The 16,905-nt window shown below is 42.5% G+C and overlaps 1 long non-coding RNA gene across 2 annotated transcripts in view; it reads left to right on the top strand.

Annotated features, from left to right (window-relative positions):
• Positions 1-12,333: 12,333 nt before the first annotated feature.
• The window catches only part of LOC140595282 (uncharacterized), a 154,467-nt gene continuing 149,895 nt past the window's right edge, over positions 12,334-16,905 (top strand). For both annotated transcript variants that reach the window (XR_011996781.1, XR_011996782.1), the window contains exon 1: positions 12,334-12,409. This is a non-coding gene — a long non-coding RNA (uncharacterized lncRNA). The remainder of the gene's footprint in view (positions 12,410-16,905) is intronic.

The following is a 16,905-nucleotide window of genomic DNA, read 5'->3' as shown; positions in this document are numbered from 1 at the left end:
AACAAACTCAGAGGGTTGGTAAGAGAACTGTAAAAAAAAAAAGTGCACTGTTTGCATATGTATCCATTTATTCCTCTGTTGAGGTTGCTAAGAATTGTTTGTCTTGGTTGGCTCGCACACTTTTCAAGTCCACTTAAGACGCAAAGCATCTGTTGGCTGAACATATTCACATTGGTGCTCAATAAATGCTTATTGAATGCATAAATATTACTGAGTTTAATTTTAATTCCAAATAATATAGTTGAGTCTTATAAGTATTTGTGAATTCTGTACTTGTAATTATACCCTAGATATACTGAATAATAGTGTCAGCAGTACTAATCCTAACTGCTACAATTTAATCTTTAGATCTTGGCTTAATTTGACCTATTCAGAGAGGTTTCCCTGACCATTCTATCGCAGGCTTATGAACTGTTCCCTAATACTGTACCCTTTTGGTTGCCTTGATACTTATTTTCTCAGTGCATGTGTACACTCAGATTTTTATGTATAATTGCTGATTATCTTTCTTTTCCTGTAAACTCTGGGGTGGGGAGGAGTTAAGTCTGTTTTATCAACCTAGACCTTCCATGCCTAACACATAGCAGTCCTTCAAAACTGTTTATTGAATGAATGAAATATCTTCCCCTCCTTTCCTCTCTCTTGTCTTCCCTCCTTTGTCCCTCCCTTTCTTCCTTGTATTTTCTTCTATCCCTTTACTAAGTATTTTATCTAACAGCAAATATTTATAGAACTAACAGTAATGACACCTAGTTTATTTGCTGAGAGTTTATGGTGTACCAGACACCATGGAAGCAGAAGCAGAATAATAGTAGTGGTAAAACATGAAGAAAACTAATTTTTATTGAGTGCCTACTCTTATCGGGTCCCTTGTCAGGTTCTTTCCAAACATGATTCTCCAATTCTTACAGCATCTGTGCACAATAAACATTCTTCTCTCCATTCAACAGGGAAGACTCTGAGATTTTGACAGGGCAGGTAGCGTGCACAAGATCGTATAGGTAAAGACCGATAAAGGTAAACTAAGAGGTGGAAAAATCTCTCTGAATCTTAGCCTGTGTTCTTCAACTACTCTTTGCTGTCTCAATGTACACTAGTTGTTTTAAAGAATTGGGGTTGTGAGCACTGGCTGACATGCTTGCATAAACAAGAGTGTCGAGGTACATGTTGACATTGTTCTTGTAACACTGTGCACAATTTTAATTTAGCCTTAAAAATAAGATCATGTAACCACCAGAATCTCCGATTCTTCATATTTAGAGAGCTATATGTTCCCAGAGGAGTTAGAGAGTGGCACTTTGAGGCGCCCACTGTATATAAGAGTTGCGATGACTACCTCTCTCTTTAGGTCATTGGAGACTACATCTTTACTATCCTTGTCTCCTTCCCTTTTCTCCTGGTGACAGTGAGGTTTGCATTTGGGAAAACTTTCTTTCCTGGTGCAAGGTATTTCCTGACTCCAGAGGCAGAGCATTTGAGCCAGGCCTAAGTTGACTGTGACATTGCATTCTGCTAATCACAAGGATGAGTTCAAGTTCAGGGTGAGCTCAGCTGGCCCAATCACGGTGAATCCTGAGGTCTTTGTGGGTTATCACCAGAAAAGAGATTCTTGACTTTCCTGGGTTTTTCCATGAGGAGATAGGATCTGAAGGAGCTGCGGTCTTTTGTCACTGGGAGAGCCTCCAGCTTCTGGAGGTCCCCAGCGCACCCCAAAAGTGGGGCCAAGAGCTGGAGAGAATGTGGCTCCTATTTACATTGTGTAAGCTCTAGATCAGGTGTGCCTGAAGTCTTTTCGTGGCTCAAGCCATTTTGAGTTGGGCTTTCTATTACCTGCATCTGAAACTCTGATTAGCCAGAACGATGCTCGCCAGTGCTAAGGTGACGAGCAGCCTTGAAAACTCAGGTGCTTAATAACAAAAAGGTGTATTTTTCATGTCGCTATCTGTTGGGGGTTGAGTGAGTCTCTTACATGGTTGTTCCCCGAATATTGTCTCAAGGTCTGGGCTGCTTCCATGTTTTAGCTCTGCACCTGGAACACACAGCCTCTGAGGGCACCATTGCAAAGAATGAGCAGGGGAAGGTGGATTGTTCAGTTTAAAGTGCCAGACCGGGATCCCTGGGTGGCGCAGCGGTTTGGCGCCTGCCTTTGGCCCAGGGCGCGATCCTGGAGACCCGGGATCGAATCCCACATCGGGTTCCCGGTGCATGGAGCCTGCTTCTCCCTCTGCCTGTGTCTCTGCCTCTCTCTCTCTCTCTGTGACTATCATAAATAAATAAAAAAAAATTAAAAAAAAAATAAAGTGCCAGATCTCAGCGCAGGTCATAGCCTTTCCAGGAGAATCCACCGGCCTTACATGCAACCACACGGCCCCAACCTAACTGCAGAAGACTCTAGAGAATGTCAAGTATCACACCGCCATTTGGCGAGCAATCTCAGCTTCCCCTGCAGCCACTCTCTAGGAAGTGGAGCAGCCATTCTCTAAAATTTTAGTGGCTTTTGGGTTTCATGATCTCTAGTCGAAATAAAAGCTATGTATAGAAGACTCACAAATCCACCCAGGGGTGTTCCTGCAAGAAAAATTTGGGAATCTCCTCTCTTCTCTGATGGTCAGGAGGCTCTATGATGTCACTCAGAGGGTGTCCCTTCTGCTGCAGAAGGTCAATCAGCTGCTCATGACTCCTTGCCCCATCTCTGCCACACACACAGCTGCTTCCCAGCTCTCCTACAGGAGGAGAATTTAGCCCGGCACACAACTACTTACATACAGAGTCACGGAGAGTTCCTAGTAGTCTTCCCTATTAATTAGGTACAATTTTTCTCTATTATATGTTTTGATTTCATAGGCTGCTCAGTTGCTTGTCTCTGCTTTCTGTCCTCTCTGTCTTTCCCTGTTTTCTTTCTTCTTTTCTTTCTTTCTATCCATCTATGTTACTATTTTATTTTTTTTCCATGTCCTGTTTTAATTGTCAACTATTTCAACGTGTATGACTAATTCCATGATCATGGCACTTTTCTCCTCTCTTGCCCTCCTAGCCTCTTGACCTGTATCGTTAACCTACATATATTGGGGTCATGAACTGAATTCCAAGCCTGTATCCTAAGGGGAAATTGCAGATTCCCTCCTGGGCCCCAGCTCTTCGCCCTCAACATCTTCTTGAAGTCCTTCCCTCTGACTTTCTGTTTGAGCTGGGTGTCTGCAACCCTATAATTCTCCTTGTCTCCTCCCTGCATTCTATTTAGAGATATCTAACAGCAATTGACTGGGGTTTTATTAGTTCTTTGGGTACATTTTCCATTTCTCAAGGATCTCTCATCAGGGGTTCTTTGCCAGTAATTACCGCAGCACTGAAGACTTGAAGGAGCTTCCTCTCAGCGTTGAGTGATAGGATTTCTTAATACGACTGCTTTTTATTTTTGGAGGGGAAAAATTAAATTAAATGTGCTGTTCCATACTAGGCTTATTTAGTCTGCAAAGACATTGGAATAATTCTGTTAAAATGAGCAGCCTTCTCGATCATTCTGTCCAGTCATATGAAAATGAAAAGGCTGCTATGTATTTATCATTTTCCTAAGGCTATTTGCACAAAAAGGGTCATAAATGCACTGAAAGGACAGATATAACAATAAAGACCAGTGGTATTGACGGTAAGACATTCACTGGAGTTTTATCTCAATTGGGGGTCAGCAAACTAGGGTCTTTGGGCCAAATGCAGCCTGCTGCCTCTTTTTGTAAATAAAGTTTTATTGGAATACAACCACACTTTACATATTTTTATATACATTTTTATATACAATTGTTTACATATTTTTTATAGAAGCTTATGTGCTGCAGCAGCAGAATTCAGTAGTTACAACAGTGATTATAAGCCCATAGTACCTGCGATATTTGTTATTTTATTTATCTAGCTCTTTACAGAGCAAGTCTGCCAATCTTGATGAACAACCTTGATGAACAGATACATTTTTTGGGTAAGCATTGTAGGATTTCCACACATCTGTTTTTCATGGAAACACTGTTTACCTGCACCATTTTGCCATATGTACTCCAGTTTAACTGTAAAGTTCACATAGAAGAGAAAGATTTGTTCACAAGTTAGAGACCCACTCATCCTCTTTCATTCATATTTCTTCTCAGTTTCATTTTTTTTAATTTTTTTTTATTTATTTATGATAGTCACACAGAGAGAGCGAGAGAGGCAGAGACACAGGCAGAGGGAGAAGCAGGCTCCATGCACCGGGAGCCCAACGTGGGATTCGATCCCGGGTCTCCAGGATCGCGCCCTGGGCCAAAGGCAGGCGCAAAACCGCTGCGCCACCCAGGGATCCCGTCTTCTCAGTTTCAAAACAAAACAAGACATAATCATGGAAGAACTAACTAACTAACTAACTAACTAACTAAATAAATAAATAAATAAATGATTCTTTTCTGTACTTCATCTCATCCCTCGTTTCTGATCCCCTGCGAGACCACAAATTCTGACACACAGTGGGAGATTACCTAGGACTGACGTGGAGGACATAGTTTATTTTAATTTACTTAAAGTGATTTTCCCTCAACTGAAAGGTGCTGAAGTGAATCTTCAGGCTAAAACCTCTTTAGCCTCTGATATCTGGCACTCAGCAATCAGCCTAACAATCATGCTGAAAACTTACCACTTCACTACTATTTATGTCACAAACATGGATGCTTTAAGTGAAGATCAGTTTCACAATTAGGTAATTGGTGTGCGTGACATTCGTCTACTGTTTCATTTGGAAATTGACTTGCATGAGAAAAAAATGAGCTCACGCTTTCTGTCTCTCTTTCCTTCTTTCTTTCTAAGAAGGCAAATACTGGAAGATTTCTTTGATACTCAAGTTACTTGTAGTGTGAGATGACAATTCAGGGGCCTTGAGCAGACCTGTGAGAAATTTCATGGCCAGAGATACATGACTCCTCTTTAGCAAGCATGAGAAATAATATCACATGGAAAAAAAAAAATCGTCTTTTCTTTAGGTCGCTTTGAAGAGTTAAAACTAATATTCGGAGTGTGGAATTACCTGCCTGGGCCATGATCAATAAATAACAGCAATAAGAATAGAGATGGCTGATATGTATTGAGCCTTTACTCTGTGCCAGAATGTTCTCATGGTTTACATATCTCATTCATTAAATGCTCCCCACAGTTCTTTACAGTGGCTGGTGTTTATTCCCATTTTACAGATGAAGAAATGGCGAATCTAAAACTTAAACCCAAGTCTTTCTGTCTCTGTAGCTCAGGGATTTTTAACTGGAGGTGATTTTGTGCCACCCTCCCCTCCAGGGCACACTTAGCAACATCTAGAGGCATTTTTTGGTTGCAGCTGGTTGGGGACATCTAGTGAGTGGGGCATCTAGTGAGTGCAGCATCTAGTGAGTCTAGTGAGTAGAGCTCAGCGATACTGGGCACAGGACAGCCCCCCACGACATAGGATTATCCAGCCCCAAATGTCAGTAGTTCCAAGACCGAGGGAGCATGCTCTGGAGTTTGCAAATTAATAGGGTCTTCTAAATCTCTAGATTTAAAGGTGTTACCAGGAGTTCAAGCTTCTTCTTAATCCCAGGGAAGCAATTCATGACTCCCTCCATCCATCTTTCCTGAATTACCTCTTTCTTTCTCTTACAAAAAGTCTTGGATAATAAGTGGTTGTTTTTCCCAGTAGCTACCAGTTCTACGTTTTATGTACAGTTGATTAGAGCTCTCTTTGCCTGTCTCCCCATGAGTTTCCATGGTCCTGTTCACAGAATTTCAGTGTGATAAACACAGGAAACCACCTTTAGAGAACAGAAATACCACTGCTGTGATTCAGTGAGCCTTGCTCCTTTGTCCTTCTGTTATTTCATGTTAAATGTCTTAACCTGTCAATAGAACTCCTGCTTGTGCAAGTGAAGACACACGGCAAGAAAGGAGAAGCCGGGGGCCAGTTCTCCCCAACCTGATTCATGGTTCTGATGGGGTGGACGGTCTGCCATGTAGTGCAGTCAGGTTATGCTGCTGTCTCTCTTGCACCGCAGCTTACCTTTCTCTGACCTCAATCTTGTTATCCACCATCCACCCTCAAATCTCACATCGTGCAAGCGGCTAATTTATCCAGGGCCATGCTAAGCGTGCAACCTTTTCCGTAGTGGCCTTCTTTGAGCCGCTCCTTCCGAGGGGCTTAGTTCCAAATCTCTGATCTCAAGCCAGATTAGAATTTCAGAGCTAATGATCAACAGCGCATCAAGCTTCTTTTACATTCCATCTCTGATTCTACTCAGAGCTTGGCGGTTCTGATAGGGGAGGACCTTCCAGGGAAGAAGCTATTAAAAAAACAGAGTAGTTGTTGTTGATCTCTCTCCAGCTTTCAACTCCTCTACTTACCTTACCAAGTCCTTACCAAGGCAACTTGGTGTTTCCCTCTGTTCTGACAAGTGCATTTAGTGTTGCCTCCCCTGCAGATCGGCACACAGAGCATCCTACTGTGGGCACAGCATGGTGCCAGCCAGTGTGTGTGTGTGTGGGGGGGTGTCTGCAGAAACATAAGGAAAGTCTTTGCTCTCGGGGGTTTTTCCACTGTGGTTGGGGAAATGAGACATATGCACACACGAAAGAAAAAAAAATAACAAGAGGTAAGCGATAATACAAAGCAATAATCCAAGAGGTGGCAAAAGATAGGTGTACTTAAAAAAAAAAAAAGATATGGCCCATTGTTCAGGAAGAAGAAAGCTTGCTATGGTCTGGAGTGTTCTGAAGTCCTCAGGTAGAAGATGGGAATTGAGGCAGAACACATACACTCAACGAAATTAGAAAAAGAAAAGACGGTGTATGTCAAGGGTTGGTGGGAAAACGTGCAGGTGGGTTCAAGGTGCCATGTGCTGACCCATTGCAGTGGGGGAGCCATTAAGGAGTGTAGAGGGAGGCCTAATAGGGCAGCAGGGGTGAGAACTCAGGGAGCCTAAAAGGTCATGTGATACAATGTGAGTCTTATTCCATAGGCAATGGGGAGTCATTGAAGCTTGCATCCAAATTAAGACAGCTCCCTAATTACCTTGGCTTTCACTATGATCCTCATCTAATCCATGTTCCAAAAAGCAAACAGACTTGTTCTTCTAAAACAAAAACCCTACCCTGTTTTTCCTTCCCTTAAAACCATCAGATGGTTTCCTGTGGCACTTAAATAAAATCTATATTCCATATACTGCAGCTTCCATGATCTTGTGTGATCTGGCCCCATCCCATTTTAGGCTTCTGGGCCCCCAGGTCACAGTGCCCCAGCCACACTGTCCTGCTTGATCCCACAAATCTTATTTCTGCCAATGAACCCTCGACTTGTTGAGCCTCTGGCTTGGACCTTCCTTCTTCTGGATCAGTGGCTAATTCCTTTTCCACATCCCATTTCTTTAAACTGTTGTGGTTTGATTCTGGTATATTTTTTAAATAGCTAAATTATCTTGGGGCACCTGGTTGCTCAGTCAATTAAGTGTCTAACTCTTGATTTTGGCTCATATTATGATCTCAAGGTCATGAGTTCAAGCCCTGCATCAGGCTCCATGCTCAGTGGGGAATCTAGTTGAGATTCTCACTCTCCTTCTTCCTCTTCCTCTGTTCCTCCCTCTACTTGTACTCTTTCTCAAAAATAAATAAATAAAATCCTTAAAAATTGTCTTATTATCTTATACTTTTTTTTCCCCTTCTCCACTAGGAACTCTGTCTTATTTATTCCAAGTTTATTATGACTTCATCCTAATGCTTAGTAGTGTATGGTGTACGTTATAATAAATATTTGTTGGGATGGATGGATGGACAGACTAGACATTGACATAGAAAGATGAATTCTGGAACTGTTTTAGTACTAATTCATTCATCCAGTATTTATCAAGATCCTCTTTACTAGTGGCTGAGGATAGAGTGCTAAAGGAAACTGATTTCCTACTACCATGGTGCCTCCAGGTAAGGGGACCAGCATTTAGCAAATGATGTGAAATGTGGTGAATGCTACAAGAGAGGAGATGCAAATTGCTAAGACAGCGTACTACAAGGGAAGCTCTTTTAGACCATGGAGTGTAGAAAACTTCTCTGGGACCCACATCATGAGAAAGAGTTAGGTGAGGAAGGTGGTGAGCTAGAACTGCTCCATGCAGAAGGAATAGCATGTGTGGGCCAATGAGATAAGAGAATGTGGGCCAAGAACCAGAAAGTGGGGATAGCTGGCAGGGTATAGGGGTGGAGACAGAAATATCATGAAATCATTGAGGCCATTGGGTACCAAATTCTGAAGAAAGCCATGAAAAGGACTTTCAATTTTATCCAGGGTATTAATAAAACCACTGAATGGGGCTTATGATCAGATTTGAGTTTCCCAAAAATCTCTTTGGCTTTTGTGTGGTTTTAGGATAGCAAGGGAGTGATATATGGGGTGATGAATTGTCAGGTGAGAAATGTTGGTGGTGATCGTGAGGCAAGAAAATATTTATATTTGGGAGATATTTGGAGGTCAGCTTTGCCTTCCTTAGTCATTGTCTGGAAGTGGGAGACGAGAGGGTGGGAGATGAGGGGTTTTGACTTTCTGCCTGGGTTTCTGGTTCCTAGGAAGAAGATGGACAGATAGTGTCATTGTCTGAGATTGGCACATTCTGGGAATGAAGGCAAGTTCAATTTGGGATATGTTGAATTAAGATACCTCAAGTTACTCGAGGTACCATTTATAGCTATGTCGAACTGGAAATAACAGTCAAGGACTGGCTTGATGGTGGTCAGCTCCATGGGGAGGCAGCAAGAATGGCAAACAAAAGACACAAGATCTGTTGTCTTCCCCAAGTCCTTTTTTTTTTTAAATTTATTTCTTTTTAAAAAAATATTTTCTTTATTCATGAGAGACACACACACAGAGAGAGAGAGAGAGACAGAGACACAGACAGAGGGAGAAGCAGGCTCCATGCAGGGAGCCCGATGTGGGCCTCGATCCTGGGACTCCAGGATCACACCCTGGGCCAAAGGCAGCGCTAAACCACTGAGCCACCTGGGCTGCCCCCCAAGTACTTTTAAATAACCTTCTCACTCCACACAAGAGTCCCCACAAAGGCTTAGCTGCAACCCCAGATATTAAAAATGTGAACCAAATCCCCATCCTGAGTAGGCTACCAGAGGAAGGAAGGACTTTCTGAAAAGAGCCCGATTCAATATTCATGTTTGCACCCAATTACTGTATTTAAAGGGAGAGAAAATACGATTTTACAAATTATGAAAAACACCTTAAGTGTCCTTTTTAAACCGTAATAGATTTCTCTCCTGCAAAGAACATTTTCGCACTGTAGACATTCGTATAAATGTTGCTCTATTTTATGGCACAGGGAGACGAGGAAATGTGGCTACCAGGTTTTTATTAAACTCTGGACAAATTGGGGAGGATGTTTCCTGCTATTTGAAAGAATAGTGACTGATCTTGTTTTGATTTGGAAATGTTGAGGGGGTGCGGGCAGGGAAGCCGTGCAAATGGTTTCACGCAGCTCCGGGGTGCATTTGGCAGGAAGTTTAGTGTGGATTTTTTTCATGGGGAAATTAGGGGAAAAGGTGACTTTTATTGCTGAAATTAATTTTATTGCCATACTAACTAACCCTCTTCCTCCTTCCTCCTTGCTATCACACAGAGATAAAAAAGGTGACAAGAAATGCCTTTGCAGACACCATGGCTTCTTGTAGTGGTTGGGTTTCTGGCGGCCAAATGTTAGGTTTGTAAATATAGCCCAGAAAACTGCAAAGCTCCAAACAGATACATAAAGAATGAAGAATCTGATTAAGAAACGAGCATTTATATTTTCACTGGGTTTTACTTTTAACATAAACCATCTTGAAAAAAGTTTTATGATTTAGCATTTATGAATGACTAGATTTTAAGAGAATTGTAATATTTTTTTAGGGTATTTCAGCTCTATGAGTTATTTCTTGTAGATTCAGATAATGACATTATAAATCTTTCTGTGGAGGCAATTACTAAGGCAGAAATAGCCTATTCCCCATTGGCTTTTAGGTTCAGCTTACTGACATATTACAAGCAGGCTTACCGTGGTCATTAAAAACTGATCTGGGATTTATTGTACCTCTTTAAACTCTCAGTACTTTGAAAAGTATTGAACAGAAAGGAATACAAAGTGAAGTTACAAAGAAGGCCAGCAAGGCAATAAGGAGAAAAGCAGATTTAATTTATCCATCCCCAAACCACCCCAAGTATCATGAAAATATCTGAAATTGGAGCATGAGGTTTTTAACAGAGGCAAGGACACGCTTGCTAAGTACGGATTTCCATTTGAAATAGCTTCAAATATAGTGTTAGACTCGAGAGTTCGAGTCATTGGTGGATGATCCTGCATGCAAGGTAAAGTAACCTTATAGAGAGGGGGCCCACCTGGAGGCATCCAGCGTTACAGAAGGAGAACAATCATTTCTGGCCAGCAAGGCATCGCCTCCACCACGACAAAGACCACTTAGGTGTGGGTGGAAGCAAACAGGAGCTTTCCCATAGACATCTGGATTCCCTCATTATCTTACTCACTCCGAGTCACTGGTCTGGACTCTCCGCTTCTCCCCAGATGATATCAGAATACCTTTCCCGGGAAGAGATAGGCCCAGCAATGTTCTAAGCAGATGTGTTCTCTCAGCACAAAGACACAGAGGTGAGAGAGATCACAGTTGGAGGCAAGGCCGAGCACGGAGAAAGACCTTGTAGAGAAATTAGTTTAGGCTCTACCCTTAAACCACAGGAATCAAGGCAAGGCAGTTATTGGGAGTGCACTAATGAGTTCCTTCTTCCCAGAATGGCTTATCAAACTTTGTGGGACACTCCCCCTCTTTTTGGATGCAAATCCAGAGGCAACTTGAAAATGCTTTTATCACCTTGCACAGGGCACAGGTGGAAAGTGTTGGGCTTATTTATTTTAGCATTTGAGGTTTTCTTAATGCCATATAGTCCAGGAACTTGTTCATCACCTTCAAGGCAATCCTTCACTAAAAAACTCAACCAAAGCCCCCACCAAATCCTCATACTGTTCCATTTATCTGAAACTCTGCTTCCTATGGTTGGCTTCTTTCCGTTACTCACTTCTCCACGCAGATGCCACTGCCTCAGTGAGTCCTTTCCAGACCTCCTGCTTATGTTCCACCCCAGGCCATTTGCATGACACCCTTTTTGTTTCTTTACAGGGTTAGCAATCTTTCTCCATAAAGAGGTCACACAGCAAATGTTTTAGGCTTTGTGGAGCACACGGTGTCCCAACTACTCACACTCCGCTGTGGCACACAAGCAGCCACAGATGATGTGTAAACAGTGTTCTAATAAAACTTTATTTACAGGATCAGTCTGTGAGCCATTGTTTGCCAACCCCTGCTTTCAGAGAAGCTAATGTCTGACATTTTTGTGTGGGTTTATTTATTTTCCATATTTTTATATCTCCTTCTGTTAGGATTTGAGATTCATAAGGACAGTGATATAATCTATTGAGGTCACCACTATATCCTGAGCACAGAAAGGCTAGTACATATTAGGTGTTCAGTAAATACATGCTGGGTGAATGAACCGAATGTCTCTGTTAAGCAGTGATTGTGCTATTGTACTGTGTTGTCTTGAATCATAATGAAAATCCATACTTTCTTTGGAAAACAATATAATTAAAAAAATTAAGACCATTGGTTTATTTGTAAAACACAATGTTGGCATCAAAGTATCTTGAATTAATTTGGAGTTTGCCTTATGGTTAGGTTCAACCCCTTAATTCAGATTTCATTCAGACTATATTGAATCTGATTTAAAATCTTCAATCCACAATACATTGTTGTTATATTTCATGCAAATAATATATTGTATGAAACTGAGCTATCGCCTGAGTATGTAATCCATGGTGCCATCAGAAAGCACTCAGCACCTTAGAATGGTTCACTTGGTCACTTAATAAAGAGTTCCATTTCACTGTTGTGTGCCTCACAGACCAGCCAGTCTATATGTTCACCATGGGGCCTAAGGTAGCCAATCAGATGAGGTGGTTCTGTTCTCCGACAGTTTGGGATATTAAAGTTCTTCCCATAGTCTCAGGCATATTATTTATTCCCAATCCTGGTACATCCGGACCTCTTATTATGTGTGTTTCCAGTTAGGCTTCCCATGGATGTGTAGTGGTTATGGAAAACAGGTGGAGTTGTTTGAAGATGGTAGCATTCCAACAGGATTAATTTGCAAAGCTCCTTGGCTGGAGATATTCATGTCGATGTAGCCATTTGTACTAATTGTGTTATTTCCATTTGTGAGCTGGTTTAGAACCCAACATTTGGCTTTTTTTTTTTTTCAGAGCGGGTTTACCAGATTCCTCATGTAGGTGTCACTGAAGAGTTTTGGATTGGCTATTAGCAGAAATCACATGAGGTATGGCAAGCTACCTCCCTTTTCTTGGATTCAGGTCACCATTAAGAAGACTAAATTTGCTAGAATGGAAGAGAGAATGTTGCTGCCCTCTAAGACTCACTTCTAATTGAGGAAGGCTCTCATGGATCTGAGCTCTCCTAGACAGCCCTCTAGGCCAGCACCATGCTCATTGATTTGCATTTGAACAATAATAAGATTTCGTTATTGTTGCTAAGTATCATCTTCATTTATTTTTTTTTATTGACTTCAGACATTTGGAAAGTCTTGATAGGTCACAAAGGATGAAGAATGAAGGAATGTCTTCAGTGTGAGCTCAGTCTAGGCATGATTGTAGGTGGTATGTGTTGAATTTTATCTTCCTATCATCCCATTGTAGATTTAGGCTTTCCTCATGCTAGGTATTCTGCTAAGACTTTTATTTTTTATTTTTATTTTTTTAAGATTTTATTTATTTATTAATGAGAGACACAGAGGCAGAAACAGTGATGGAGGGAGAAGCAGGCTCCATGCAGGGAGCCCAACGTGGGACTCGATCCTAGGTCTCCAGGATCACGCCCTGGGCCAAAGGCGGTGCTAAACCACTGAGCCACCCGAGCTGCCCCTGCTAAGACTTTTAATTATGATTGTCCACTCTATAAAATGTGACCCAGAATAGGCCTCACATATAGGACTCACAATCTATGTCACTCTGCTTGGTTCAGACATGATCCTAACTCACTCAGCTGTTTAGAGTATTTCTGCAATTGACAAGTAGACATGGAAGAGGAGTCTTCTTTCCATGGGAGTCTATGAGCTTCAGCAGGGGATCCTGAGGAGGATGGGGTATGGGGTCATCTCCTCTACCATGTTGAAGGAGGCATCCAAGCAAAGGTAAACAGGGCTAAGATGGAGGAAAAGAGGGAGCCCAGATGCCATCATTTGAACTTCTGAGCCACCTGCACCTAAAGTTAATCCTGCCCCTGGACTTACCAATGATAGGAGCCGATTAGTCCTCCCTTTTTAACTTAACCTTTTGACTTAGGTTTTCTGCCATTGCAACTAAAAGAATCCTGGCTAATATGACTATTTCCTACCATTCTTAACTTTAATCTGCTCCCTGGACCAACAGCTCTGTGATATAAATTTTTACTCTAGGAAATCCCTTTTAAGCAATTTAAGCTCCAATGAATATTCTGTAATTTTATTCTACATATTCATTTTTGGGGATCTGTATAAAATGTAAAAATCATATACTTGCCCACAAGACTCTAGTATTTTCATAATACAGCTTCTTATGGATTTGGAGTAGACCAGGTATGCGCTTAAAACAAACAAAAATCTTCCAGGTATGTCTGGTTGAAAACTACAGCTCTATAAGTTTGATGACTTATTTATTAATAGTGTTTTTATTAAGTCCTGGATTTGGACCTTACAGATTATTTTGATTGAAGTCTCTTGATAGATAAAAGTCTCAAGGAAAACTCTGCTTGGGTCATGTGCCCATTAAAAAATATTCATTGTGGCCAGAGGGGAAGAAAGCCCTATTTAGTGTGCCTTGGGTCACCCATCTTTGGAACAAAGAGAACTCACTATCCCTACCGCCACCCACAAATGAATTTAGTAGGATCTATCTGTGGGGTGGAAGAGAGTGGTCTCCAAAGAATGAGACGTTGGAGAAATACAGTAATAAAACTCAGGAATAGTCAGATAGAAGTGATGTGTAGAGCAAGATGTGGGGGCAAGAGGGGGGCTGAGATTCCATGCCTTCTCGGGCAGTCTACCCTACCTGCCCCCCAGCGTGTCCGTTTGTTCACCAACCTTCAGTTAGGGTTTTTATGGAGACTTCATTATGTATGTGTGATTGATTAAGTCATTGGCCATTCATTCATACCTGAACTCAAGCTCCACTCCTCTCCTCTCCCCTGAAGGTTGGGGGATGGTGCAGAAAGTTTCAGCTCTCTAAACTAGGGCTGGTTAACCTGGCATCCCCATCCTTAAGGATTTTGCAAAAGTCCCCTCATTAACACAAACTTAGGTGTGGTTGTGAAAGGGGTTTGCTATGAATAACAAGACAGTCATTGGACTTTATGGCTACTCTTATCCCTTATGAAGTTCCAAGGGTTTAGGAGGCATGTGCCAGGAGCAAGGACAAAGACCAAATACATAGATCTTCTTGTAATTCCCAATATCACAGTTTGTAATGTTAGCTCAAAACCCAATATCCCAATATCCCAATATCACAGTTTGTCATGTTGGCTCAAAACCCAGGCTTGGCCAGTCACGCTCATCTCAGACCTTTGAGCCCAAAGTGTTACAAAGAGGAGCCATGTAGGCCCCCGGTTGCATTAGCCAGTAAGGTAGAGAATCTTCTTTGAGACCATTTTTGGATTCTCAGGTAAGGCAGACATGTCTTCTGCTCCTTGAAATAATTCTGGTTTTGCCATTAGCGTAATCATTGACAAATTATCAGGAGTCTAATGGCTCATGGCCTCTCTCAGGAATTATTTTTTAGACCTAGGAGGGGAGGCTATTGTGCTTCTCCGTGAAATTCATCCCGTAGCTTTACCTTCTGGCTTGTCCCTGCTGTGGAATTGACAGGTAGATACTTTTGTGCTAGCTTCTGTTCAGGTTTTTTTTTTTTTTTTTAATTTGTTTTTTGTTTGGTGCTATTGATTTGGCATAAGTATGAATTAATATATCTTCTCCCTGAATCATTTTACTTCACCACATGCTTCAGTATTTTGAAAAGAGGAAGTCCCATCGAAGTTACCTAAAATATATTTTTTTTCTGTAAAATCCATCCAGTTTCTCAGTCATGTGCATTATAAATTTGGAAAGCTATTGCATTAGTCGGTGAGGGAATGCCACCCTCTACTCACTCCCCAACCAACAGATTTCATCATCAACTTTTTCTACAGGAAGATGGCCTGGGTTCTAAGGAGCCGGATGAGGGGAGGGCGGAAGGATGCAGTGCATTTGCAGAATGTGTTCTGTTCTCTAGCTTATGTCACCTTCTCTCTTCTCTCTCTCTATGGTGGACGTTTCTTCCTTGGACTCACCGTTTTAGCATTTAGAATTCTGTCCTGCGAGCCTCCCTTTCTTACGGTCACAAGCGAGTAGAGAAGTACCTGGTAGGTACTCTGTAGGAGTTCCATTGGCCCCCATCCCCTGCCCCTACACTAGTCCATTGTACACACACAGCTGGGCTGCCTTAGGATGTGGGAAATTCTTCAGTGGAGCAAACACAGCAATGAGAGTAAATAGATTTGCAACTTAGGTCATGGTCTTTGATTTTCTTTTTAAGATTTTATTTGGCAGAGAGCACCCAAGTAGGCAGGGGGAGAAGGAGAAGCAGGCTCCCTGCTGAGCAAGGAGCCTGATATGGGGCTCTATCCTAGGACCCTGGGATCATGACCTGAGCCAAAGATAGATTCTTAACCAACTGAGCCACCCAGGCACCCTGGTCTTTGATTTTAATGATTCTTGTTGATTATTCATTGAAGAGAGAGAGAAAAAAAAAAAAAGAGTTGAAAGGCTTGAAGCCATACCCCAGCACTTAGTATGTCAGCATCCTGACTCACATTTTCCCAATTTCCGTATTATTTATTTACTTCACAAACATGCATCTGCAGCCCCCTGCATGGCACGCTTCGTCTGATGCCTCTTTGTGCAAGAATGGTGGTATCCTGGCCCTGGTGTAGCTTGTAATCTAGCCGGGGACACAGAGCCAAAGCCGATGAACAAAGACAATCGATGAAAGGGTTGTGAATTGTGTTTACTGCTGTGAAGGAAGCAGACAGGATACAGAGAGAGAACACTGGCAGAGGGTGGATGGCGCTCAGGGAAACCTGTTAGGGGCTGTGGCCTTGACCCTGAGACCCCTCCACGTAAGGGTAAGGAGAAGCAAAGTATTGCAGGCGACAGAAGAATGCGTAAAAGGCACCAGGCCAAATGCCAGCCAGAATAAAGCGAAAATCCCCCAAGCATGTTATTCAACAGCAATTGCAATCATCTGCCGCTGATTGGCTCAAAAGAAAGTGGCAAGAGGTCTGGAAACTCATCCTGACAGTGCCTTCTCGGTGCCAGGATGTGTGTGCGCGTGTGCGTGTTCGCTCGGGCGGTGCTGGTGTTCCTCTTCCTCATTTTCCTAATGCCATCCTGCAGCTGCCTCACCTGATGCCAGTCTCTAAATGAGGCTCTGGATCCAGGGAAACAAAGGGGAAGGTTGCCATAGTAACAGAGGCCAAGGAGACAGGCTCCTCCTCCTGCTCACCAGAGTCCCTCTCTCCCGGGGAGGCCAGGACGGGGAGCCTCCCTGGGTCCCCCCAGGTCCTCCCAGCTGTGGGGCCAGCAGGGTCTTCCCCGAGGTTTGCCAACTATATACCCTACAGCAGCAGCTCGGGAGTAGTACCCAGTCCTTAGTCACCCAGCAGAGAGAAGACCAGTAAAACCGGTTGGATGTTTCTAGAGTGGATCTATTCCTTTGGAATCATTTCACATTTCTTCATTGCTACGGC

This window comes from Vulpes vulpes, chromosome 14 (genome assembly GCF_048418805.1).
Source record: "Vulpes vulpes isolate BD-2025 chromosome 14, VulVul3, whole genome shotgun sequence".
NCBI lineage: Eukaryota > Metazoa > Chordata > Mammalia > Carnivora > Canidae > Vulpes > Vulpes vulpes.
Note: the sequence above shows the minus strand (reverse complement) of the source record. Positions and strands in the feature narration are given on the sequence as shown.